The 27,198-nt window shown below is 43.8% G+C and overlaps 1 long non-coding RNA gene across 1 annotated transcript in view; it reads right to left on the reverse strand.

The window, feature by feature from the left end:
- Window positions 1–16,369: 16,369 nt before the first annotated feature.
- The window catches only part of LOC115473415, a 115,478-nt gene continuing 104,649 nt past the window's right edge, over window positions 16,370–27,198 (reverse strand). Inside the window, exons 3-4 of the long non-coding RNA XR_003942655.1 lie at window positions 20,612–20,941; window positions 16,370–16,672 (exon numbers count right to left, since the gene is read on the reverse strand). This is a non-coding gene — a long non-coding RNA (uncharacterized LOC115473415). The remainder of the gene's footprint in view (window positions 16,673–20,611; window positions 20,942–27,198) is intronic.

A 27,198-nucleotide genomic window follows, 5' to 3' on the forward strand; every position in this document is an offset into this window, starting at 1 on the left:
CTACGTCTCTCAAGTATACACATCTCAATATCGTACTATAATAATAATAATTATATTTATCATTTTTATAGCACTACTGGATGTATTATACATATTCATGTACAATGTTTCCCTGTCTGAAAGTGCTTAGTTTAAGGGGGTGCCTGAGGTTACTAGGAATGTCAAGATTGATGTACCCCTGGTAGGTGGTAAATAAAGGGTTATCTTTTGCATCTCAATGTATATTTAAAGCATAGGTTGATGCATCCCTAAATGTATGCCTGATAAGGATTACTGTATTATTAAAAGCAACCATCCAGATTTTTCGTGGCTTGTGCATTATTGGGTGTGCACCATGCAGCATTGACAGTCCTTACACACAGACTTCTTGTGAAATAAATCCTCTGTTTCATGAACATAGGATAGCGAGGAGTATGAATGGAAAAGAGAATAGAGAACGACTACGAAGGCCGAGACAAAATTTCATAGGTTGCCTCTTCCCTCTTCTGTCCAAACTCATCAGTCCACACATGCCCAGTGGGGAGTAATTCTCTAAAGGTCCAGGATGATGTGCATCAAGCACAAATTCTATATCAACAACTATTCACGTAGGACCCCATTTACGCTTGAAGTGGTGATAAGCCCAACGTGGGCTTACCGTTTGCTAAACAGGAAGTACCGCCAGACTACCACAGCAGCCCAGCAGTACTTCCCACCCCTAGCGAGCCATCATATCCGGCTCTACAAAAATATATTTATTTTGTAGTGTCGGAGTGTACCTGGCGTTATTCGGGTTAGCGCAGGAGCCCTTACCACCACCACAATGGGTGGCGGTAAGGACTCCCCCCTCTGCATACGTGACAAACACACGCCGATGCCAGCGCAGGTCCCCTTTTGCCGTTGCTTGGTAAAAAGGGCCCATAATCGCCATTCTTCAATACTAGCGTAAGTCCGCAGTTTCATGACTAACATTAGGAACCAGCATTTAAATTAGCTCAATGGCTCATGTCTAACTGCCCATCCCCTTCCTAGGTCCATGCCCCCTTGCAGCTGCACGCTATGGATTTTGCATACTTCATTTATAGAATACCGACGAATTGCACTGCTAATTAGTGCCAATTAACAGCTAATTTACCAATTAAGTTGCATGTGTAACTGGCACAAGTCTATAACCTGTGTGTGCAATTTGCTTGATAAGTGTCAAATTGTGCACACAAGTTTATAGAATTAGGGGGTTGGTTTTAACCTTTGGTACTCTCAGCCTGTGCTTCCAGGGGTTAAGCACACCGTCTCCCATCACTTCTATTCCTCCACCTTTCTTATTGCTTCTCTCTCTCTTTCTCATTCTCTCTGGTTCTTGTAGGTTCTCGTCTCGACTACTGCAACTCAATCTATGCAGGGATATCTAAATTTGAAGTAAATTGAATACAAACTCTCCAAAATAGAGGACCATGATTGCTTTGTCATGCTAAGCAAAGAGATCACATTTCTGCACTATTCATCCAACTTCATTGGATTGAGCAGAGAGTTCAGTTCAAAATTCTGCTTACAAATAAGGCTCTTCACACTGAAGTACCTAATTATGTGGCTAGGTTAACATTTCCATATGTACCAATTCAATCCTTGCAATCACTGAATAATCATCGGTTAATTCTCCCCGGACCCTTCCAGGCTTACTGGGAATCCACTAGGAAGAGTACATTTTACATTTTATCTGCCATTTTTGCGGAATAACCTTCCACTCACTTTGTTCAGATCCATCTTTTCATAAGTTTAAGGTTGGTTTAAAAACCTGTCTCTTCACTCTGGCCTTTCAGAGGTCCAGTGGGGGCTGGATCAGTTCAGTCTGTTGTGATATGTTTGGTCCACCATCCATGAGAACCTACAGCTAATGGTACATTGATGTGAATGTTTGTACTACATGGATATTTTTATAACTTTTCTATCATTTTAATGGAGTTCTTTTCTGGACATTGATTTTATTGTACATCTTCTTGATTTACATGTTAAAAAAAAGGCAGTTTGATCAAATATTAATAAACTGTAAACGATAGGGTGCACCATTGATGGCACTGCCCCAAAACATGCATACGTACATAGAAAAGTCCTGTAAACAACATGAGAAGCTAAAAAAATGGAAAATGTTTGGCCTACATATCCTTAGAGTTGATATTCAGTCATTGGCGATGAACATTATTCCCAGATATTCAATGCTAGCCATGTCCAGGCACTGAGATTGAATCTGGTTTTATGTGACCAGCAATCTCTTATGTGGATGCGCAATATTCAGCATAAAGATAAGACTGACTTTTATGTTGTCTGATATAGAGGGGCATAATCGAACGCGAACGCCCATCTCCATGGGTGTCTATCTCCGAGAACGGGTACGTGAAGGGGCAGGACAGACCGTATTTTTGAAAAAAAAAAATGGGCATCCATCTTTTTTTTTCGATAATACGGTTTGTGCCGGGCAAATGCATCGGATTTGTGCGGATTTGAGCTGGGCGGTTTCGTTTTTTCAGCGATAATGGAAACCGAAGGCACCCAGCTCATCAAAACGAACAAATCCAAGGCATTGGGTCGTGGGAGGGGCCAGGATTCGTAGTGCACTGGTCCCCCTCACATGCCAGGACACCAACTGGGCACCCTAGGGGGCACTTGTAACAATTTGAAAAAAAAAAAAAGGAAAATACCTCCCAAGTCCATAGCTCCCTTACCTTGGGTGCTGAGCCCCCCAAATCCCACTCCCCACAACTCTACACCAGTACCATAGCACTTATGACTGAAGGGGGGCACCTAGATGTGGGAACAGTGGGTTTTGGGGCGGTTTGGAGCACTCCCATTTACCACCACAAGTGTAACAGGTAGCGGGGGGATGGGCCTGGGTCCACCTGTCTGAAGTCCACTGCACCTACTAACAACTGCTCCAGGGACCTGCATACTGCTGTGATGGAGCTGGGTATGGCATTTGAGGCTGGCATACAGGCTGGAAAAAAAAAGTTGTTAAAGTTGTTTTTTTTTTTGGTGGGAGGGGGTTAGTGACCACTGGGGGAGTCAGGGGTGGTCATCCCTGATTCCCTCCGGTGGTCATCTGGTCATTTAGGGCACTTTTTTGGGACTTGTTCGTGAAAAAACAGGGTCCAAAAAAAGTGACCCAAATTTGCTCTAAAAACGCCTTTCTTTTTTTGATTATTGGCCGAGGACGCCCATCTCTCCTCGGCTGATATGTCGACGTTTCTCATGTTGTAAATGGAAGCCTCTCCCTATTCATTAAAGAAGCTGGAGGCCAAAGTGTCGTAGAAAGAGACTGATTATTTTTAGCCCGTAAAATGATTATGCAGTTTCCCAAAATGAGTTCTGTCCCAGAGAGTGATTGGGGAACAGCAGCATGTGCTGGAGCAAGTGAGCTGTGTCCCAGAGAGAGAACAGCAGACGTGCTCAGGCCTGGCTAGAGGAAACTATGATCCAGACAGACTGGGCAGCTAGCGATGCTCTTTCCCAAAGGAGGTCCTCAGCAGGTGTGCTCTACATGTCAGGCTTAATTTAATCTAAGCACAGCAAGATTTCCCAACCATTGTTGGTTCAGCAATCGGAATTGATCACGCGTGGCGTGGAAAAGTCACCTTTGCCCAATGTTGTGATCCTGACCAGCACCTCTGCAGCAACAAGAAACATCAATCCTGATATGCAAGATCACTTTTCTGAACACATGTATAGTTATTATTATTATTAGCATTTGTATAGCGCTACCAGACGCACGCAGCGCTGAACACCTGACACAAAGAGACAGTCCCTGCTCAATAGAGTTTACAATCTAAGTAATACAGACAGACAAGACAGTTACGGGTGAGGGAAGTAATGGGTGAGAAGGGAAGAAGGGACAAGGGGAGGGCAATTGTGGCTAGGAGCTAAAAGCAGCAGTGAAAAGGTGGGTTTACAGCATAGATTTGAAAACAGGTAGAGATGGAGCTAGACGTATAGGTGCAGGAAGTCTATTCCAGGCATAAGGTGCCGCGAGAGAAAAGGAGCGAAGCCTGGACTTAGCAGTGGAGGAGAAGGAGGACGACAAGAGAGACTTGTCCAGTGAGCGGAGCTCACGGGGAGGAATGTAGGGAGAGATAAGAGCGGAGAGGTAATGGGGGGCTGCAGAGTGGATGCATTTAAAGGTCAGTACGAGAAGTTTAAACTGAATGCGGAAGCGGACAGGGAGCCTCTCTCCTTCCTAGCAACAGCAGGAGCACTGGTATGTAGAAGTGAATAGGCAGAAACAGTGCACTTCACCTCATCGACTTCCCTGTCCTTCCCTTCTGCTTTTGAGTCTTTCCAACCTCTGGCAGGCTTTCCCCTTATGACCTTGGACAAGTCCCTCAACTCTCCTTTGCCACAGATGCAAACTTAAGGCTAGATTTCCTAACCTGTGTTGATGCTCCGTTATTGTCAGAGGCCTATTTAGTGATAGTGTGCATGAAACAGCAATAACACACGTTATCCCAATCATGCATTAACACAGGTTAGGAAATCTGAGTTCTTGGATTGTAATCCCTTTGGGGCTCTGGAAATGCTTTCAGCTACAGTAATTCATCTTGAGCTACCAATGAAAAGGTGTAAGCTATCTAAATGAAATATGGGTGTTCTAATGCATGGAGATTCTTCTGCTGCACAGTAATTCTGTTAACATAGGTGGGCTTTGAGCTTGAAAGGATTAGGAACCACTGTAACAGGAGAGAATGGTGTGGTTTGGGTTTAATAACTCCTCTTCCCCTTACGTCTTCAGAGCAAGTGCCTGCTAAAATCATCGTGGACTCCACTTTCTTTATCACATAGACTTGCTACTACCCGTGATGGCTGAGAGTCCAGCAGTTACATCTCTCATGAAACCCTAGTGTTGTTTGATGCTTGTGGCTAGGGCTGAGTTTACCTAATCTCATGTGAGGCACCTGGATACATGACAGACCTCATCGACCTGCCAACCAGAAACACCACAAAATCTGCACGATCATACCTAAACCTCCACTACCCTAGCAACAAATACAAATCCACTTATGCATCCAGCTTTTCCTACTTAAGCGCACAACTATGGAACGCATTGCCAAAAGCAGTAAAAACTACGCTTGACCATCTAGACTTCCGGAAAGCACTAAAAACAGACCTGTTCAAAAGAGCATACCCCACCGACCCAACATAAAAATACATGGACACCTGCGACACGATGTAACCAAGAACGTAATGGACATTACCTGACTCCTCCCCCTCCCTCCCTAAATTGCCCCCAATTGTACCTACCATACATGTACCTTATCTACCACAATATCACCTTGTATTCATTCACACCATCTATTTCTTCAGACCGGAATCGGCTAACGCCCTTAACGGTGATATGTAAGCCACATTGAGCCTGCAAAAAGGTGGGAAAATGTGGGATACAAATGCAACAAATAAATAAATAAATATCTGTAGCAGAAACTTGCAGTTTATTCATTCATCGCTGCTGAAGTGAAACTCTGATGTGTTATTCTCTGGGGTTCATGTTTTCTATTTTAAGCCTTCTAGTTTTTTAGGCTGCCCTGGGAGACCTGGAGCTCTACTGACACCTCCCTGGTCTCATTAGCTCCTCGCCACGGTAGGTCTGTTTTTATGCCTGATGAGCGGCTTGTTTCAGCTTGCTTTTGTCACATGAGTTTGGTAAAGGCCCCGTGCGGCCCTGTTGCTGGCATCTGATTAGCTCTTCTCTGTAGCCCAGAGTGCGAAACCCAAGAGTAGCTTTGATGATGAAGTGTATGTAGCCTTCTCCACACTGCTAACCGTTAACTCTGCATTGTTGCCTTACTGTACCGGGCCTGCAGAGATTTATCAAGTAAAACTATCCTGTTTAGTTTGTTTGCTGTGTCTCTTGGCAGTTATTTTTCTATACTTTCTTTCAAGGGCTTGGTTGAGTTACTGCTGTCTGGTGCAGTTCCTGAATGAACAAACTTTAAAAAAAAAAAAAAGAAAGAAACAACTTGGGTTATCTGGAAGCTGGTTGGGACTGGGTGAATCTGACTGTGTTTATTTAAGGATACCTTGAAGTGCTGAATGCACGAGGAAAGGGAATGGAAGAGGGAAGAAAATTCATCATTTTCCAGTTTCTGCCAGGCAATCAGATACTAAAACAGAGACTGCTAGGCAATTGGTGGCATGCTTTCATATGACCCTCAACATGTATACTCTGGAAGAGAGCAGGGACAGAGGAGATATGATAGAGATGTTTAAATATCTCAGGGTCATTAATGTAGAAGAAGTGAGCCTTTTTCAAATGAAGGAAAACTCTGGAATGAGGGGGCATACGATGAAGTTAAGAGGAAATAGGCTTAGGAGGAATCTAAGAAAGTATTCTTTCACGGAAAGGGTGGTGGATGGCTTCCCAGTGGAGGTTGTGGAAACGAGGACTGTGTCAGAATTTAAGAAAGTGTGGGACAGGCACTTTGGATCCCGTAGGAAAAGGAAGAGTTAGGGGTTACGGAGGATGGGCAAACTGGATGGGCCATTTGGCCTCTATCTGCCGTCATGTTTCTATGTTTCTATTTCAACATCTCCAAGCTACAGCACAGACATTGGATGCGGTAAAGAATGTACTTAATGGTCTTATCTAGTGGAAAAAGTCATCATTTGCTCATTGTTGCTATTTCCATTTCATAAGACAGAATGACTCATCATAGCAGCTAGCTCTATGGATGCCAGTGGGTGCTGAGCATCCTGAATTTTGAGCAATCTCTTTCGCTGTCTGTCTTTTTTGACAAATTCATTAGACCATTCGTTTGTAGAATTCTCCTTATGTGAGAGATTCTGCAAATATCATCACTACACTAGAGTGCCTATAGGTGGAAGGAGACGTTTTGCTGGTCACCTTTGACATCGAATCTCTTTACATGAATATTCCACAAAGAGAAGCAATGGAGGTGATAAGAGAGGAGCTAGTGGGACAAAATATTTGCCCACACACACAGACTGAGTTTGTGGTGGAATTGGGTTCTGTAACTTTGAGGAGGAACTTTTTTTGCTTTGAGGTCATATACTATCAGCAGATTAAAGGGACCGTGATGGGTGCCACAATGGCACTCTCTGTTGCAAACTTGTATGATGCGGACTTTCAGAAGAGATTTTTTTGAAAACAAACAGTGATCACATTGCCCTATGGAGATGATATATAGAAGATATCTTCATGATTTGGAAGGGGGTAAATGGAGACCTTCAAAGTTTTTTTGAAACTCTCAGTTTGATAGTAATTTGAAATTCAAGATGTCATTTGATAACAATTGTATCTCCTTTTTGGATATACAGATCATTTTTGAAGAGGGATCTTTTTACAGTGATCTCTACAGGAAACAGAGTAAAGTGAACAAATATTTAGACTTCCACAGTTGCTACAACAGGGCTTTGAAATTTAACTTGCCGAACAGTCAGTTCCTGAGAAGCAGGAGGCTTTGCTCTAAAGACACTTTCCTCAGAAAACATTCCAGAAAGATGACCTGGTGTTCCAGTCCAAGGGTTATCCTATGGAAGCTATTGCCAAAGGGTTCAGGAGAGCTGCAGAACCTAACAGGAAAGATCTGCTGATACCTAAACTGAAGGAACTTAATGAGAAGATTGTCTATGCCTTACTATTTACACACTTATCCAAGGATATCATCAAAATACTCCGTAAACATTGGCATATCGTCCAAGGGATTTATTACGTCAGAGTAGAGAGTTGCATGGGGACAGGAATCTAACCTGTCCCCACCCATCCCTGCAGGAATCTAATCCGTCCCTGCCCATCCCCGCAGGAATCTAATCCATCCCCGCCCTTCCCCACAGCAAATAATCTCCTCTATTCCCACCCCTGGCCTACCCAACACTGCCCCTGCTGTACCACATCGCTCAGTCACCTTGACCCCACCCCCCTCCCAAGAAAGCCAGATTCTATAAATACTGGTAATAGTAACATAAATGCATTTTCTTCCATACTCTGCTAAATAAAAAATGTAAAAAGATGCATATTTCCAAAAAAGCAAACATCCATGAGCAACATGACCCCCTTTCCTTTTCCTTTTATTCATGAGCAGCACGTCCCCCTCTCCTCTCCATCCAGTCACAGGAATGAAGTCTCATCTCTCTACATTTTCCAACTGCTGGGGTGGTTTATGTTGCTGTGTCCCTGTCAGTTGATTTATATTGGAAAGACCATACGTCCTCTGAATAAAAGCATCCTGGAACATAAAAGTGCAATAAAGAGATCTGTAGCTGACAAACCATTGGTACAACACTCTATGGAGAAACATCATAAGTTTGAGGACTTTCAGTTCTTTGTGCTGAGCATGTCACATCCTTCATGGAGGGGAGGGGAGGGGACTTAGGCAGACTACTTTTACACACAGAGTAAAGGTTCATTCATGATTTCAATACAGTTTCTCCGTTTGGACTGAGAACCAGATTTCTCTTTTTTTTTTTGTGATGATGATGCGTTGCTGTTTTTTTAATTCCATTTTATCATATGATGTCTTCTCTTTCATTATGCTATTTTATCTGTTTCTTAGGATCTATGTGGATTTTTATCAGTTTCTAAGATTTTGTCATTGTGGATGTATGATTTTATTACAGAGTTTCCTTTTTTATGGTTCCAATTGGTACAGGAACCCCTGCTTTTGGTTTTAAGAGGATGGCTTACCTGATGTTTACATCAAGATTTTTGCATTCATTTTGTGATATTTTATGGAGGAGTCGACATTAGTTTTTATGATTTTGAGATGTTTCCTACTGCTTTTATTATGTTCTATGAGGTTCCTCACAGTTTTTAAGGCAGTCTAAAGTTACTGAGGCTTCTTCCATAGTTGGAACACATTGATAATGTCACTGGAATGCAGTGACATCATTGGAACGCATGGAATCGGTCTCAATGCATTCCACCACGTTTTAAAACGTTCTAAGCTGTTCTGCTGATCTTTTTAAAACTTTATTTTCCAGCAATTTTGGTCATTATGGATTGGCAAACATCTCAGGACAGTTTTTGTCTATGTTGGGGCCCTTTCACAGAGCGGCAGCAAGTCTAACGCGGACTTACTGCTTGCTCTTCTGGGACTACTGCTGGCCCAATGTGGCCGCCGGCGGTAGTCCTGCCTTGAGCGCATGCCATTTCCGGGGGAAAAAGAAAACTCCTGGAAATGGCTTGCGCGACAGTAACCGTGTGATAACTGGGCATCACCATGCGCTGCCCGGTTACTGCCAGGTGAGCGCGGGAGCCCTTGTCGTCACCTCAACAGGTGGTGGTAAGGGCTCCCTGTTGTATGGCCACATGGTAAGAGTTCTCTTACTGCATGTCCATGTGTGTTTGGGGGCTTTTTACCCGCTACAGTAAAAAGGGCCCTGGTGCGCCGGAAAAACAGCCCCCCCCCCCCCCGCCACTAGCGCAGGGTCTTTTTTCCCACAGCTTGGTAAAAGGACCTTTGCATTTTTAGTTTTGAGCACTATTTCCTCCCAATGGAATTTTAAGCTGGCTGTATTTTAAAGGCTGTTTGAATTTTTTCACAATTTTGAGATCTTGGTGACAATCATTTTTTAAGTTCTGAGGGGTCAGAACTTGTTTTTGTCTTTGTTTTTTTTAAATACAGTTCATGCATATTTACATGGTCTCAGCTTATAAGGTAGGCTGTCACAGCAAGTTTGTTTTTATGGTTTCAAACGGACCCAGGAAGAGACACATGTGAACCAGCAAGTATATCTCTGGGTTTTTTTTTGTCTTTTTAATACAGCTGTTTGGAATGGCACCACCACTATTTTAGATGTATAACTAAGTGATATTTTATCTTTTTTGGCAGTAATCAGCATTGGTGGAGTTTGTAGGTTAACACCAGCTGGTTAAGCCTTCTTGTATGTTTTAATGGTTAGACTTCTCTGTGTTTGTGTTTTATTGTTTTAAGCATTGCTGTACATTGTTATTCCTATTATTGTATTTATTGATTTAATTAAATATTTATTTGTTTTTTTATTTAGATCTACTTTTAATATATGTACATATGTTTTGAGCTTTCATGGATTTAAATGTATATTATTGGAGAGCTTGTTAATTAGTTTTTATGTTGTCACAGTTTTTATTGCCCCTGATGCAGCCTGTACTTCTGGCGAAACATAGCCATGTTGGGCACTCGTTTGTAAGTCCTAGGAGCTTTGAAACAACCCATTAAAGACTGTTTTTCTCCAATAAGATCCGCTCTTTTCTTCTGTTGTTCCATGGTGAATCTAGTTGCCTACTTGTTTTCTTATCCCTTGGAAAGCAAGGAGGAAAGTGAAGCAAGAAAAACGGAAAATACACCTGGGAAGATCTTTCAAGCCATTTTTGAGAGCCAAAATCTGGCCTGTTGTGAAAACAATCCCTTCAAGAGAGAATGATCCCAGCAAAATCTGGCCTGTTGTGAAAACAATCCCTTCAAGAGAGAATGATCCCTTTCTCGAATGCAGTTTTATTAGAAGAGTTTTCAACTGACTGAAAAGTCCAGTCCTCGACAGTTGTTTGGGCAAACATGCATCGGAAATAAGTACATGAGGCCTACACTACCTCAGCTGACGCAAATGACTACACTAAGTATACTGGCTTCCACACTGACATTAGTATTAATCTCTATCTCAGTAGATAACACCCTCATCGTCCCCATCTCATCTGCCCGCAACCTCGGAGTCATCTTCAACTCCTCCCTCTCCTTCTCTGCGCATATCCAGTAGATAGCCAAGACCTGTCGCTTCTTCCTCTACAACATTAGCAAAATTCGCCCTTTCCTCTCTGAGCACACCACCCGAACTCTCATCCACTCTCTCATTACCTCTCGTCTCGACTACTGCAACCTACTCCTCACTGGCCTCCCACTTTGCCATCTATCCCCCCTTCAGTCCGTTCAGAACTCTGCTGCACGTCTTATCTTCCGCCTGGACCGATATACTCACACAACCCCTCTCCTCAAGTCACTTCACTGGCTTCCGATCAGGTACCGCATACAGTTCAAGCTTCTCCTACTAACCTACAAATGCACTCGATCTGCAGCCCCTCCCTACCTCTCTGCCCTCATCTCCCCTTTCGTTCCTACCTGTAACTTAAGCTCTCAAGACAAATCCCTCCTCTCAGTACCCTTCTCCACCACCGCCAACTCCAGGCTCTGCCCTTTCTGCCTCGCCTCACCCCATGCTTGGAATAAACTCCCTGAGCCCATTCGCCAGGCCCCCTCCCTGCCCATCTTCAAATCCTTGCTCAAAGCCCACCTCTTCAATGACGCCTTTGGCACCTAACTACTATACCTCTATTCAAGAAATCTAGACTGCCCCAACTTGACATTTCGTCCTTTAGATTGTAAGCTCCTTTGAGCAGGGACTGTCCTTTCTGTTAAACTGTACAGCACTGCGTAACCCTAGTAGCACTCTAGAAATGTTAAGTAGTAGTAGTAGTAGTGACCCTCTCAGCTTATTTGGAGGATCTTCTGGAGAAAATGCTGAAGCTGCTCTCCAGGCTTTATTGGGTGTCTTCTATAAGTAGCTCCTAGCCGCTACTCATTTGCCCTCCTCCTCCCCTGTTCCTCTTTACCCTGTAATTCCCTTGCCCGTAATGTCTTGTCTGTCTGCTTTACCTAGGTTGTAAGCTCTTTGAGCAGGGACTGTCTCTCAATGTCAAATGTTCAGCGCTGCGTGCGTCTGGTAGCGCTATATAAATGCTAGTAGTAGTAGTAGTATAAGTCACCCAAGTATGAAGAAGTACAAATTAAGGGTCTGAAAAGTGAGGGAGTGCACTTCAGAAGACTGGGGAGCAGCTGCAAGGGGGGGGCTCCTATTCCTTGGGGGGGGGGGGGCCTCCCATAACACAGGGGCTGTTTGGAAATAATTTACAGCACTGTAAAATAGCTCAGCCTTAGGAAGAGTTGGGATTACAATTGCTTTATAAACTAAAATTTAATATGCATTTTAATATTATGATTATTGAATATCTTGCTGGACAGCCTGCCAAATTCAGGATTAGCACGTATACCCTGTACTTGGCTTCAGTATCTATATTTGTCTTTTGCAAGTGAGAACTATAGGTATAAGTGGAAGCTGTAAAGCTTGGACATGAATAGAAGTTGCAAGGCGGTAAACTGAAGGGTAACATCAAGAAATACTTTTCCACGGATAGGGTGGTTGACGTCTGGAAAACCCTCCCGGAAAAGGCAGTGGGGACAAAAACAGTGACAGAATTTTAAAAAAATGCATGGGATAAACACAGAGGATCCCTATATAGCAATTGTTCCCAAACCCGGTCCTGGAGGCACCCCAACCAGTCAGGTTTTCAGGATATCCACAATGAATATTCATGAGAAAGATTTGCCTACACTGCCTCCATTGCATGAATATTCATTGTGGATATCCTGAAAACCTGACTGGCCGGGACCAGCTTTGGGAACCACTGCTACATAGCAAGATGATGGAATCAAAGTAAAACTAATGATCTTCACACTTTAAAGAAGGGGCAGAGAAGGGTTGTAACCTGCACAGAGTGGCGGGTACAGTCCCAAACAAGGACATAGTGGGATGTACCTGGCATGGAGCAGGGCAGAGTGGATGAATCATATTGGTCATTTATTATGGGGTTCTTTTACTAAGCTGCAGTAAAAAGTGACCTTAGAGTGCCCTTGCACACGTGTTTCCATTTGTACCACAGCCGTAGGGATGGTCTTTTCTATTTTTTTTGTATTATTTATTTATTTGTTGCATTTGTACCCCACATTTTCCCACCTATTTGCAGGCTCAATGTGGCTTACATAGTACCGTCAAAGGCGTTTGCCCAGTCGGTGGATAACAAGTACAAAGTTGTATAGTGATCGTATGAGGTGTAAGTGGAGGGTCGGAATGGATGAAGATTGCGTGATGTCCTGTTCGATCATAGTCATGCTGTGTTGGTAGGTGAGGAGGGTTACGTGGGGTCGTTGGGGTAGGCCTTTTTGAAGAGGTTGGTTTTTAGTGATTTTTTGAAGTTCAAGTGGTCGTGGATTGTTTTCACAGCTTTTGGGAGCCCATTCCATAGTTGTGCGCTTTTGTAGGAGAAGCCGGCTGTGTAAGTTGTTTTGTATTTCAGTCCTTTGCAATTTGGGTAGTGTAGGTTTAGGTAGGATCTTGATGATCTGACTTTGTTTCTTATTGGTAAGTCTATGAGGTCTGTCATGTATTCTGGGACTACGCCGTATATGATTTTGTGGACTAAGGAGCAGATTTTGAAGATGACCTGTTCTTTGATTGCCATGTGCTAATGTTGCCATTAGCATGCAGCCATTAAAACAAAATTAGCACTAGTGGGGTACCAAGGGTGGGGCGGTGGGGGCAGTCCGCCGCAGGTGCATGCTGCAAGGGGGTTCAGGGAGCAGCCAAGTGGCTGTGGGCTCCGCAAGTTCCCTGCTCCCTCTGAGTTACTTCCTGTTCTGGGGCAGGGAACTGGTGGAGCCGACAGCAGCGCGACTCCTCCCTGCACCTCCAGGAGGTATTGCGCCGGGGTGTGTGTAGAGGTAATGCGCCGGGGCGGGGTGGAGGTAATGCGCCATGGGGGGGGGGCAGGGTGGAGGTAATGCGCCAGGGGCGGGGTGGAGGTGATGTGCCAGGGGTGCTCAGCGGTTATCCACCCCAGGTGGCAGTCGACTTAAGAATGCCACTGATTAGCGCGTGTGCACTTACCACCTCCCATTTTGTAGGCAGTAACTGCATGAACCAGTTACTGTGCAGTGATGCAGTTGTGATAACTGATTAGTGCAGGAATGCCCACTCTCTGACCACCAGACACACCCCTTCAAAACATTAAAAAAAAAATTAGCAAGCAGTTAACGTGCGCACTTTTGACACTTACCATAGGATGCCTTAGCAGTTTAGTAAAAGGGCTTCTATCTTAACATCCACTTATTTCCAATCCTCTCTTCAGCTGAAGTAAATATTTGACTGTTATCATGAGAAGGAGAACTTTCAATGTTTTACTAATATTAAGGGTTAGTTCTAGAATGGAATAGTTTTTTAAATCTTTTTTGTTTTCTATTTATATGTTGTTTTTTATTTATGCATAGATTTTTAAGTAGAATTAGTTATTTTTGGCTATTGTTATAGTTTTTAGGATGTATTAATTAAAAAACAAAATTTTTTTGTGGTGTTATTTTTTAGAATGTTTTAGTTCTGAACCATTTTGTAAATTTCTTTGATTTGGTTTTATTACCTAGAAGGTAAAGGGAAAGGGAAATTGGACTTGATATACCACCTTTCTGTGGTTTTCGCAGCTAAATTCAAAGCGGTTTACATAGTTTATACAGGTACTTATTTGTGCCTGGGGCATTGGGGGGTTAAGGTACTTGACCAGAATCACAAGGAGCTGCAGTGAGAATCGAACCCAGTTCCCCAGGATCAAAGTCCACTGCATGGTATATCAAATCTTTTAAATAAAGAAATAAATACAAATTTTTATAAGCTTCAGTAAAGCAATTAAGAACTGTTCATAGATTCTTTTTTTTCAGTGTGCAGGGACCACACAGTCATCTGCAATATTGGAGTTCAGTTATTGCTAGCACAAAGGAGGGAAAAAGAAAAAAAAAAAACAAAAGATTGCTATCCATCTGATTTTTGAATGCCAATCCCGTGTGACAATTGATGATGAATGAACCACTTTCAAGGTTTCTAAGAAAATGGCAATAAAAGGGTAGGTGACAAGATGCTGTCTTGCCAATTTGGATGGCTACAGGCTGCGATCCAGCCTGGTTTATGGCATAAGTAAAATATGCAACTTAGTCTGTCTGAGCCCATTTGCATGCAAATATATCTGATAAATGTTCATTGTGGAGATCTCAAAAGCCAGACTTGTTTGCAGCTCTTCAGGACAGGAAGTAGATTGGATCTTGAATGTAGGTAGTAGATAGAGGAACCTGTAGGCCCTTTTACTAAGCCGTATAGGTGCCTACGTGTGCAAAACGCACATCAATTTGGAGTTACTGCACGCTACCACGTGGCCCTTGCGGTGATTTCACTTTTGACACGCATCCGCTACGCACGCGGGAAAATAATTTTTATTTTGTGGCCCGTGGCAGAAAGCGGGCAGTAATTGTCATTCTATGCGCGTAGATGATTACCGCGTGAGACCTTACCGCTAGGTCAATGGCTGGTGGTAAGGTCTGAGACCCAAAATAGATGCGCACCAATTTTTATTTTGCCACACAATCATTTTTGGCAAAAATTTTAAAAAGGCCTTTTTTACAGGCCCGCTGAAAAATGGATCTGTGCGTGCCCAAAACACGTGCTTACACTACCACAGCCCATTTTTCGGCGCACCTTAGTAAAAGGTCCCCCTAGTAAACAGAGAAGCATGGAACCAGGGTTCCAAAACTATTTCTCTCAATGTTTCCTTTCGGGCAAGTCATTGCACCCCATGCAAGTACAACTTTATATGGTAAGCTCTCTGGGGAAGGGACCTTTCAAGTGTGCCTGAATATGTAACCCACCCTGAGCTTTGATTCGGAAAAGGTTTAGGGGCCCTTTTACAAAGGCGCACTGAAAAATGGCCTGTGGTAGTGTAGACGCGTGTTTTGGGTGCACGCAGAATAATTTTTCAGCGCATCTGTAAAAAAATGCCCTTTTGTATTTTTATTGAAAATGGGCATGCAGCAAAATGAAAATTGCCATGCATCCATTTTGGGTCTGAGACCTTACCGCCAGCCATTGACCTAGGGGTAAGGTCTCACGCGGTAACCAGGCGGTAATGGCCTACGTGCGTAAAATGCTAATTACCACTCACACACCAGAAAATAAAGATATTTTCCAGCACACGTAGCGGACGCGCATTAAAAAATAACATTACCGCAAGGGTCATGCGGTAGCCAGGCATAACTCAAAACTGACGCACGTTGGGCTCGCGTAGGCACCTACGCGGCTTAGTGAAAGGACCCCTAAGTAATGGCATCTGAGATCCAGATCCTTCCACTGTAGGAAGAGGTGTGTGTGTGTGTGCGTTCACCTTGTTGAGTTGTCTTTTGCCAACCTTGGCTTACTGCTTTCTCACATTCACTCTATCATACCACCAATGAATTGATTCTAAGTCTTTTTTTTTTATTATTATTGTATTCCAACCTAATTGGATTTTATAGTGTCATCGGGATGAAGATTTTCTCTAAAACAAGCTTCTATCCTTGTGGAGCTCACATCAATCTCCTTGACAACTCACCTGATGCAGTGAGCCCGCTCCACTTCATAGCATTCGATACTGGGTAGTTTAGTGACCTTACATACAAGGTTAGGGGACACTCAGTGAAGTTATATGGTGATACTTTTAAAACAGATAGAAAATATATTTTTTTCACTTAACGCTTACGTTCTGGAACTTGTTACCGGAGGGTGTGGTAACAGCAGTTAGTGTATCTGAGTTTTAAAAAGGTTTGGAGAAGCTCCTGGAGGAAAAGTCCATAATCTGTGATTAAGATAGATATGGGAGAAGCCACTACTTATCACTGGGATGTGTAGCATGGAATTTCGCTACTCTTTGGGATTCTGCCAGGTACTTGTGACCTGGATTAGCCACTGTTGGAAGCAGGATACTGGGTTAGACGGACCATTGGTCTGACCCAGTATGGCTGTTCATACATTCTTAAGTTCTCCGATGTCCTGCTGGTTGAAGGCTAGCCTGGTATCCAAGAAGACAAACGAACACCTAGAGACAAGAGGAGAGACTAATGTCAATCACAGCCATCTTCTAAAAGGTCATTGATTTAGGAATACATGTGATGTGGGGGAGGGGTGCAGAGAGTGAGCATTATAAAAAGGAAGAGTAGACCTAAAGAGTTGATAAAAAGGGGCTGTATGATTAAAAAAAAAAAAAAGAGGGAATGGGGAGAAAAAGACAGGCATGGGAAACATTGATTTTTGTTACATTTGTACCCCGCGCTTTCCCACTCATGGCAGGCTCAATGCAGCTTACACGGGGCCGTGGAGGGTTAAGTGACTTGCCCAGAGTCACAAGGAGCTGCCTGTGCCTGAAGTGGGAATTGAACTCAGTTCCTCAGGACCAAAGTCCACCACCCTAACCACTAAGCCACTCCTCCACTGTTGCTACTATTTGAGATTCTACATGGAATGTTGCTATTCCACTAGCGATAAACTAAAGATATATACACAGGGAGACTGGTTCCAATTCTACTTCACTATACTTATAAGTACAGAACACAGTTGTCAAAAAGTAAGTCAGAGCTTATCTGATTAAAGGAGGAAATCGCCTCAAGAATAAGCCCCTCCCACAAATACAACATGGGGTAAAGGCTACAACTTCATCATCATGGGCGTTTTCTATAAACCTCCTCTTTTTTTCTTATAACGTTTTTCTCTGAAAGTTATTTTTCTAAATGCTCAATAAACAAGCCGCTGTGCCGAATGTATTGTATAAAACTTTTTAACTTAACTTCGGCTGGCTATAGGCTTTCTCCTCCCAGACCGCGGTTTAACTGTGGTCAACGGTCCCGTTTCACATTCCGCTGCTTCAGGACCACAGCCATATAATCACCCGGTTCTCCGGTCACAAATCAATCCGTTCATTATTGCCGACGGTAGCATGAAGGGCCGTCGGCAATAATGAACGGATTGATTTGTGACCGGAGAACCGGGTGATTATATGGCTGTGGTCCTGAAGCAGCGGAATGTGAAACGGGACCGTTGACCACAGTTAAACCGCGGTCTGGGAGGAGAAAGCCTATAGCCAGCCGAAGTTAAGTTAAAAAGTTTTATACAATACATTCGGCACAGCGGCTTGTTTATTGAGCATTTAGAAAAATAACTTTCAGAGAAAAACGTTATAAGAAAAAAAGAGGAGGTTTATAGAAAACGCCCATGATGATGAAGTTGTAGCCTTTACCCCATGTTGTATTTGTGGGAGGGGCTTATTCTTGAGGCGATTTCCTCCTTTAATCAGATAAGCTCTGACTTGCTATTCCACTAGCAACATTCCATGTAGAAGTCGGCCCTTGCAGATCACCAATGTGGCCGCGCAGGCTTCTACATGGAATGTTGCTAGTGGAATAGCAACATTCCATGTAGAATCTCCAATAGTATCTATTTTATTTTTGTTACATTTGTACCCTGCGCTTTCCCACTCATGGTAGGCTCAATGCGGCTTACATGGGGCAATGGAGGGTTAAGTGACTTGCCCAGAGTCACAAGGAGCTGCCTTAGGGGACCCGCATAATATTTCTCTTCTTGTCAATAGGAAGTCTGGAGTTTTGTTTTGCTTGTTAGAGATCAGCAACATGTGAGGAACAAAAGGATGCTAATGGAAAAAATTTAGCCCCTGAAACACTAGTTCTCTGCACTTGGACCCCTTCCTCCTTCCCTCCCTTACCAGTGCTACTTCCGTAGGCACTGAATTGTTGGTACAGTGTCCTCAAAGCAAAAGGACCGAGGATGTGGCATTGAAAATGAACCCAAGTCAGAGATCTCCCAGCACTCCTTTCCAGCGGGCACCTCACAGAGTTTTAAAAATAGCCCTCCGCTACATATTTTCATCTCTTGGCGTGGCAAGCTTTTATCTGCCAGTGCTGGTTTATCACAGCACGGCAGAGATGCATTAATTGAGAGAGCTAAAACTGTAAATGTGCCAGAAACTCTTAGACCTCTCTCCATCTTTCCAGCACATCCGTCAAAGTCTTGTGAATAATTCTAGAAATTAGCAGTCTCTCTATGAAAAAGGGTCAGATCATTTATCTGTCTTGAGAAGCACGAGAGAAGAGGGCTGAAGGACTTCAGGTAGAGGTCATTTCACTACCATGATGAGCGAAGCGATATCTGGTCTTGTTCTCCCCCCATCTCTCCATAAAGTACTAAGGTGCGCTGAAAACATGGCCTGCGGTAGTGTAGGCGCTTGCTTTGGGTGCGCACAGAATTATTTTTCAGCGCACCTGTAAAAAAAATGCCTTTTAAAAACTTTTTGCCGAAAATGGACATGTGCCAGCCATTGACCTAGCGGTAAAGACTCACTCGGTAACCGGGCGATAATGACCTACGTGTGTCAAATGCCACTTGGCACGTGTCCGTTATGCACGCCCCAAAATAAAAAATATTTCTCAGACACGCGTATCGGACGTGCGTGAAAAATGAAATTACCGCAAGAGGCACGCGGTAGCCGGGCGGTAACTCCGTTTTGGCACACATTGGGCGCGCATAGAGGTTTACGTAGCTTAGCAAAAGGGCCCCTCAATCTTTTCACTGGTCTTTTTTTTTAATTGCCTATAGGAAGGTGTACATGCAACTTTAAGATAGAAAGAGTAGGGAGACTTTATTTTCCTTTTCTTCCATCCTCTGGGAAGCTGTTCGTTTGGATTTTAGGTGTGGTTTACTCTCCTTTTTCCATTTATCAAGGCAGTTACATATATAGGTACTAGGTCTCTGTTCTAGTGAGCTTACAATGGAAGGGTTAACCCTAGAACGCATGACGTTAAAAATATACATATTAACGTCATGCAAAAATGTAAGCATGGGGGCCTAAAAGGCCCACAATATGCGTTCTAGGGTTAATGACTTGCCCAAGGTCACAAGGAGCATCGGTGGGGTTTGAATCCTGGCTTCTCTGGTTTTCAGTCTATTGTGCTAGCCACACTAGGCTGCTCCTCCACTCTTGTTAAGGTTCCTTCAGAATTGAGACCTCTAATTCAGTGGGTTTCTGACCTACAAATGTCCTCCTCCTCCTTTCTTTTGGGCTTTAAGTTCAGTTGGAACAAGGGCTGAGATCTGGCATCACTAGCAGGGAATTTTGTTCTCTTATATCCCCTCTCAGTTTAGTGATTGAAGCGACGGACCTTTAGCTGCAACTGTGCATCAGGGATCTTCTGGAGAACTACAACAATATGCCCTACATTGACCACTAGGTGTCGCAGGTCCAATGAATGTCTGCTTGTCTCCCCCTCCCTGGAGCGGTGAATGATACTTAATCCCCGATACATCTGGCCCCAGGAATGAAATTCTGGGTCCTCTGCATAGCAGCTTTGCTGCTGAGCCACTGGGGTACCAATATGTCCCCCTCTAGTGTGAAAGCCTCTTTATTTCAGGACATTTTGATGGGGTTTAACCAGGGGTGAGCCTGTGGGTCACGGCCTCTGTATTTTGGAATCAGGCCCACCCAGTTGGCAGCAGCAGCCCAGGCAAACAACAGGAGAAACAGAGGCAGTATCAACATCTGCACTACCCTAGTTCCCACCCAAGTTAACTTTGGGTTCCATCAAAGTATCAATTCTAACCTACACCACGAGTTTTAGTGCTTGTCTATGAATTACATAGAGGAGACTGGTGTAGGAGGCAGTGGGACATAAAGGAGCTTTAAAGACCAGGAGCTACTGCAATTGTAGTAATTTTCATCAGATGACACTAGCGTTGTCCTCTTGCTAGCAACTCGGAAATGAATCTTAGACGTTCCTGCTTCTCAGGGAACCTTCAGGGCAAGTCACTACCTTCGAAATCTTTTGACGTAAAACTGTGTGTTGGGGGGGGGGGGGGGGAGAGAGAATCAAACGACCCAAAATTAAAACAAATGCAGCAGCAACGGATTAACTCTGTCACGGATAACCAGGTCAAAGAGAAGGGGGGGGGGGATTGGGGAGGGAATACTCACAGACCAAAGCTTCGGGGCTCCTCCAGTCTGCAGCCTCTTGGCTCTGCCAGATGTAACTTGGGTCTGGGATTGCATTTCCACCTCCTTCCCGCCTCACTGGTTTCCTCCAAGTGTCTGTTAGAAATTAATTTTTCCAGATGTAGCTTGCCCGGTCTGCACTTTCCATACTGAGGATTTAATCCTTGTTGGGGAATTTTTTTTTTTTCTTTTCTTTCGGCAATATTTTAAATGCCACAGCTCTGGGGACTTGCTCTTTGCTCAGGGATGAAGGCAGAAGGACCTGCCCATCAGGAGTGACTCCAGTTTGTAAGAAGAGCAGTGTATACATTTCTAATGGAAACAGAAGCCAAAGACTCAGAACAGCTTACAAGCTTACTAACAATAGCATACCGAAGAGCATAGGTAATAGACACAATAGAATAAAATTAAACCCACATTAAAATACAGTAATATTTTTTTTTTAGTACACCCAGCTCGACAAACAACCTCTCACACAGAGGTTGGAGCAAATCTTTTCCTAATACAGAGCAGGCTGTACTTTGTACAGACAGGGCCGAAGTCTGATAATGTTTTATTTGGATTCAGTGGGATTTTAATTCAGCCCTGGAAGGATCCATCGCCTGGCTGTTCTCCGAGATGCAAAATAATAGCTGCAAAACATCACTAGCTGACCAGCAGCTTCATGATGTCTTTCTCCCCTCTCCAAAAAAAAAAATAAAATAAAATAAAATCCCTTCTTAGTTCAAGAATAAAATGCAAAAGTCCAACTATTTGTTAGCATTTGATTCAAGAGTTTGTGCTGCCTGATCTCACTGGGGGCTTGTGGTTTGCTCACAGACCTGAGGAGTCAGGACACAGAAAGCAATTATTCCCACTGCCAGTTTTTCCCTGTAGGAGTGTACAGGGAAATCCCTGATTGACTATTCTACACGCTTCGTTTTAACTAAGGGTGACCGATGGAAATGAGTTACATAAATTGGAGTGAGCCATCATAAAATCACACTGTCATGTTCTCCATCTGCTTCTCTTCTCCATTCCCTCCTGTGCTCACGCTCTCTCTCACTTAACTCTCCTCTGTCTCTGACAGTATTAATACTGACTGGGCCTGCAATTACGCTGATAAGTTAAACTCTCTAGAACAGCCTGAATCAACTGCTTCATTGATTCTGCATTCTCAGCCTGTCCAGTGTACTCCTTTCTCCTTCACAAGTCATAGCCATGTGCTGCCTTCTCCTAAGGCACCACCTGGGAAAGCTAAAGCAACCTATCAGAGACATGCCACCCACCAGGACCATCTTAATCATTATATATATATATATATTTTTTTTTTTTTGTTACATTTGTACCTCGCACTTTCCCACTCATGGCAGGCTCAATGCGGCTTACATGGGGCAATGGAGGGTTAAGTGACTTGCCCAGAGTCACAAGGAGCTGCCTGTGCCTGAAGTGGGAATCCAGCTCAGTTCCTCAGGACCAAAGTCCACCACCCTAACCACTAGGCCACTCCTCCACTGTTGCTACTATTTGAGATTCTACATGGAATGTTGCTATTCCACTAACAACGTTCCATGCAGAAGTCGCCACTAACAACATTCCATGTAGAAGTTGGCCCTTGCAGATCACCAATGTGGCCGCGCAGGCTTCTGCTTCTGTGAGTCTGACGTCTCACAGAAACAGAAGCCTGCGCAGCCTTCTACATGGAATGTTGCTAGTGGAATAGCAACATTCCATGTAGAATCTCCAATAGTAGCAACATTCCATGTAGAATCTCCAATAGTATCTATTTTATTTTTGTTACATTGGTACCCCGCGCTTTCCCACTCATGGCAGGCTCAGTGCTGCTTACATGGGGCAATGGAGGGTTAAGTGACTTGCCCAGAGTCACAAGGAGCTGCCTGTGCCTGAAGTGGGAATCAAACTCAGTTCCTCAGTTCCCCAGGACCAAGGTCCACCACCCTAACCACTAGGCCACTCTTCCACTCCCAAAATACATATACTTTACACAAATAGCAACTTAAAAACGACATGAGAAAATGAAATTTTGTTCAATATTTTAGTCCTTTGCAGCTTGGGTAGTGAAGATTTAGGTATGTGCCCCTCCACGTGTACTATTAATTCAATTAATTTTTTTTAAATTTAACTATGATTAAATTTTTTTAATCCTGATCGAAAATTTTAACTCCCCTCTGTTGCCCAATATTGTTTTCTCTCCCCTACCTATCCTATTTCACCTTGGCATAACATAGCAGAGGGAAGGCATCAACGTCAGTTCCAAGTAGTATGTGGGAATCGCTGCCGGAGACCCTATGACAATCCAGATAAATGTTAATTGAAAAGCATATGCAGGCTGATAGCCACCTTGAGCATTTGTTCAAAAGGATGGTTAGGTCAAAAAATAAAAAAGAGTATCCCAAAATGCATGCCATGATTAAGCGTGATTAATCGTGCGATTAAACGTTTTGATTGCGTGATTAATTGCACCATAGTCTGTAGTCGGTAAGAGTGATTAAGGTTGTGCCTGGCCCAAAAAAAGTCAGTAGCTTTTCAAACAAAATGTTTTATGATTTATGTGTGTTCTTTGTGTTTTTCCACACATTCGTGTTTTGTACACCCATTGCCCGTGTAAGAATTATTTTGAGCACAAGTTAATTTTTATGTATACGCATAACAGAATGCGCATTCACAAAAGCACATCCCTAGGAATGATGTGCTGTCATCTTAAAAATGACATAACACAATATTAGTTACATTTAAATGTCTATACTGTAGTTTGCCATTTGAAATTACATGAAAATTGAACAAAATTTCATTTTCTCATGTCGTTTTTAAGTTGCTATTTGTGAAAAGTATATATATTTATAACACATGTTGGGAAAATCATAAAAATTCAATGGCACAAATGCACAAAGCAAAAACATCTTTCCATGCTTCTGCTGCCCCCCCCCCCCCCCAGCCCTGTCCCTAATAGGGGAAGAAAAGGGGGGTTTGGATTTACCTCAAGCCTTTTTTCAGTTGTAGCTCAAGGTGTGTTCCATGGAAATGCAGAAGGTATTTCCTGCCCTGGATATCAGAATCGATTCCTGTGTAATGAAACAGCCATGAGGAGGAAATACCAGGACTCCGTGGAAGGGAGGGAATGGCTGCGGTCTGCCTTTTTGAAAACACAGATATAAAAAAGTGTGTGTGTGTATGTGCAGTGGGCCCTGTTTACTTTCTGCAAGAAAGGTACCTCTTCCCGACCACAACCTTACTAGAAAAACCAGCCCTCTTCTCCTCTCTTCCTCATCTCTTCTTAAATATGGAAACCTTCACACCAGTGCCTCGGGCATCAGGGTAGGGTGTTAATTTTGCACTAAAGTCCAGCCTGAATACACCTTAGTGTATTTTGCTTATCCTTATGGCTGTAGCAGGAGAGCTGTTTGGGTAGAATTGGTCCCCTCTGTTTCCACTTACCCTTTAAAAAAGTGTTTTGATTTGTTTTGTTTTTTTCTTTCAAAGATGAAAAGCAACCACCAAGAGGGAGGGATAATGCTCGCTGAACAGAAAAAATGCAGGATGTCAGAGTGTGTGTGTGTGTGCACTGGGATGCAAAGGAACCCCTGCCTTTAATGAGCTAGCTCAGACAGAAAGATCACACCTGGTAATGAGATGTGTAGGTCGGGGGGGGGCATCTCAAGTCCCATGAGCACTGTTCACATGCTGCATTAATCCCTCATGCCCCTAGCACACCAAGTGTGATGCACGACCCTTCCAACAGTGTCTGATTTGTCATTCCTCAAGGCTAGAATGTGAATTGTGTAAACATTTTTCACGCAAGGGTAGCAACCCAGCACAAATTGGTAGAGAGGGTAACCAGAAAGAACAAGCCGACATAGTGAGCTTAAAAGTAAATACCATGCATTAAATTAAATTAAATTAAGTTGAGCCTGCAAATAGGTGGGATAATGTGGGATACAAATGCAATAAATAAATAAATAAATAAATAGACTATTTTAATAGCGTGTTGGCTCTGGGTGCAACCCCTTATAGAGCCATATAATAGCCCCCACTTTTTGGTACTTGCAATCTGGGCAATACAGATGGACGAGACACAGACCAAAATCAGAGAGGGACTTTATGTTAAAACCAGTGAAGCAATGATTTAGATGCAGTAAACGAGACTGATTTTGCACCTGCCAGACAAGAAAAAGCTGGAGAAGTTATCTGGCAAAGTTGGAAGAGGTTGGTAGCAGCAGAGAGTCACAGGTCAGGTACTACAGGCGGTCTCACTTCGTCACTGCACCTTTGCTGCATGTAATGGCCGGGATAGCACAGCCCGACAAGTCGCTGGCAGAGCAACCTTGTGCTCTGAAAGCAGTTGGCATTTCAGTGGTGCTGCAGCCCACTGTTTATTCGTGAGAAAGAAACAGTGAGGAAAATCCAAGGAGGATAACAAAGAACTCTTTATTGAGATACTTAAAAACCGACCCGACACGGCCGTGTTTCGGCCCGAAGGCCTGCCTCAGGGGTTTTGGTAAATCTACTACTATTACTACTTAACATTTCTAGAGCGCTACTAGGGTTACGCAGCGCTGTACAGATTAAGAAAAAAGGACAGTCCCTGCTCCAAGGAGCTTACAATCTAATGGGCGAAATGTCAAGTAGGGGCAGACCAGATTTCCTGAATAGAGGTATGGTGGTTAGGTGCCGAAGGCAACATTGAAGAGGTGGGCTTTTAGCAAGGCTTTGAAGATGGGCAGGGATGGGGCCTGGCGTATGGGCTCAGGGAGTTTGTTCCAGGCATGGGGTGAGGCGAGGCAGAAAGGGCGGAGCCTGGAGTTGGCGGTGGTGGAGAAGGGTACCGACAGGAGGGATTTATCTTGAGAACGGAGGTTAAGGGTAGGAATGTAAGGGGAGATGAGGGTAGAGAGGTAGGGAGGGGCTGTAGATCGAGTACATTTGTAGGTTAAAAGGAGAAGCTTAAACTGTATGCGGTACCTGATCGGAAGCCAGTGAAGTGACTTGAGGAGAGGGGTGATATGAGTATATCGGTCCAGGCGGAAGATAAGATGTGCAGCAGAGTTTTGAACGGACTGAAGGGGGGGATAGATGGCAAAGTGGGAGGCTGGTGAGGAGTAGGTTGCAGTAGTCAAGGCGAGAGGTAATGAGAGAATGGATGAGAGTTTGGGTGGTGTGCTCAGACAGGAAGGGGCGAATTTTGCTGATGTTATAGAGGAAGAAGCGACAGGTCTTGGCTATCTGCTGGATATGCGCAGAGAAAGAGAGGGAGGAGTCAAAGATGACCCCGAGGTTGCGGGCAGATGAGACGGGGACAATGGGGGTGTTATCGACAGAGATAGAGAGTGGAGGGAGAGGAGAAGTGGGTTTGGGAGGGAAGACAATAAGCTCGGTCTTGGCCATGTTCAGTTTCAATTCTCTGTTGTTGCAGTATACAACGGAGCAAATGAATGCACGGGTCTGTCGAAAATCCTTCGTTTATCCTCTGTCTTGTGAAAACGCCGAGTAACAACTGCCGTGCATTCATTTGCTCCGTTGTAGAGTACTATACTGGAACAACAGAGATTTACCAAGACCCCTGAGGCAGGCCTTCGGGCTGAAACACGGCCGTGTCGGGTCGGTTTTTTAATATCTCAATAAAGACTTCTTTGTTATCCTCCTTGGATTTTCCTCACTGTTTCTTTCTTACGTCTCACGTTTTCATGAGGTTTTTTTCCTCCTCCTTGGTTTATCTGCCCATTGTTTATTGCCACTGTCACGGATATAGAGCCTCTCATGAAACTCTTACCTTCCTCCCCCCCCACCACCACCACCACCAAGGTGTGCACCAGGATTGACCACGTGAAGCTAATGAGTAATAGACACTATTAAAGCTCTACTGTGTTCCCCATTGCAACTGAGACATCCACTCTTTCTCCTCACTTCTCCATTCTCTTCAGTCATTTCCTCTCCCCCTTGCTGTCTTCATTCTGCCCTTGCTTCCTCCGTCTCTGTCATTTTACTTTTATGTTGCCTGTACCAGGCATTTCTATAATGTAAACACATGTGGCTGGAGTAGCAGAATTGATACCATCTGCTCAGGAATGCACTGCAGAGGAATTTTGTAATGATGTTTTGTTTCCATGCCTGCAAAGTGATTATAGGAGCTCTGTTGACTGGGTTTTCCCTATCATGCATTTCCTTCTAGGTCAGTTTCCTTACACCTTCCCCTATTGGAAGAGATAATGTGTAGGTGCCCCCGGGTGCATGGAACCACCGTTCACGTGATGCCGTGTATCCATTCCAACCCAAGACCCCTAGGTAGTGTGGTCATTAGGCAATAGAGAGAGGGCAGGGTCACCCCGCTGTCAGAGTTGGCACTTGCAGCAGGGTTTAAAGCTCCTTGCACCTCAACGTGGTCTTTTGTGCTGCCGGGGATTGGGCAGTGTGAGGAGCAGAACTGGACAAATCAGGAAGGCATTTCAAAGACAAATGGGTGAACCCTTTTATGCTTCCCCTCTTTCATACAGAAACTGTTCCAAATAAGATCATTGGGGATCCCATCAGATCTCCTCCCAAATGTTTCATCATTGCATGCCCTGTGCTTTGGT

The sequence above is a fragment of the Microcaecilia unicolor genome, chromosome 6 (genome assembly GCF_901765095.1).
Source record: "Microcaecilia unicolor chromosome 6, aMicUni1.1, whole genome shotgun sequence".
NCBI lineage: Eukaryota > Metazoa > Chordata > Amphibia > Gymnophiona > Siphonopidae > Microcaecilia > Microcaecilia unicolor.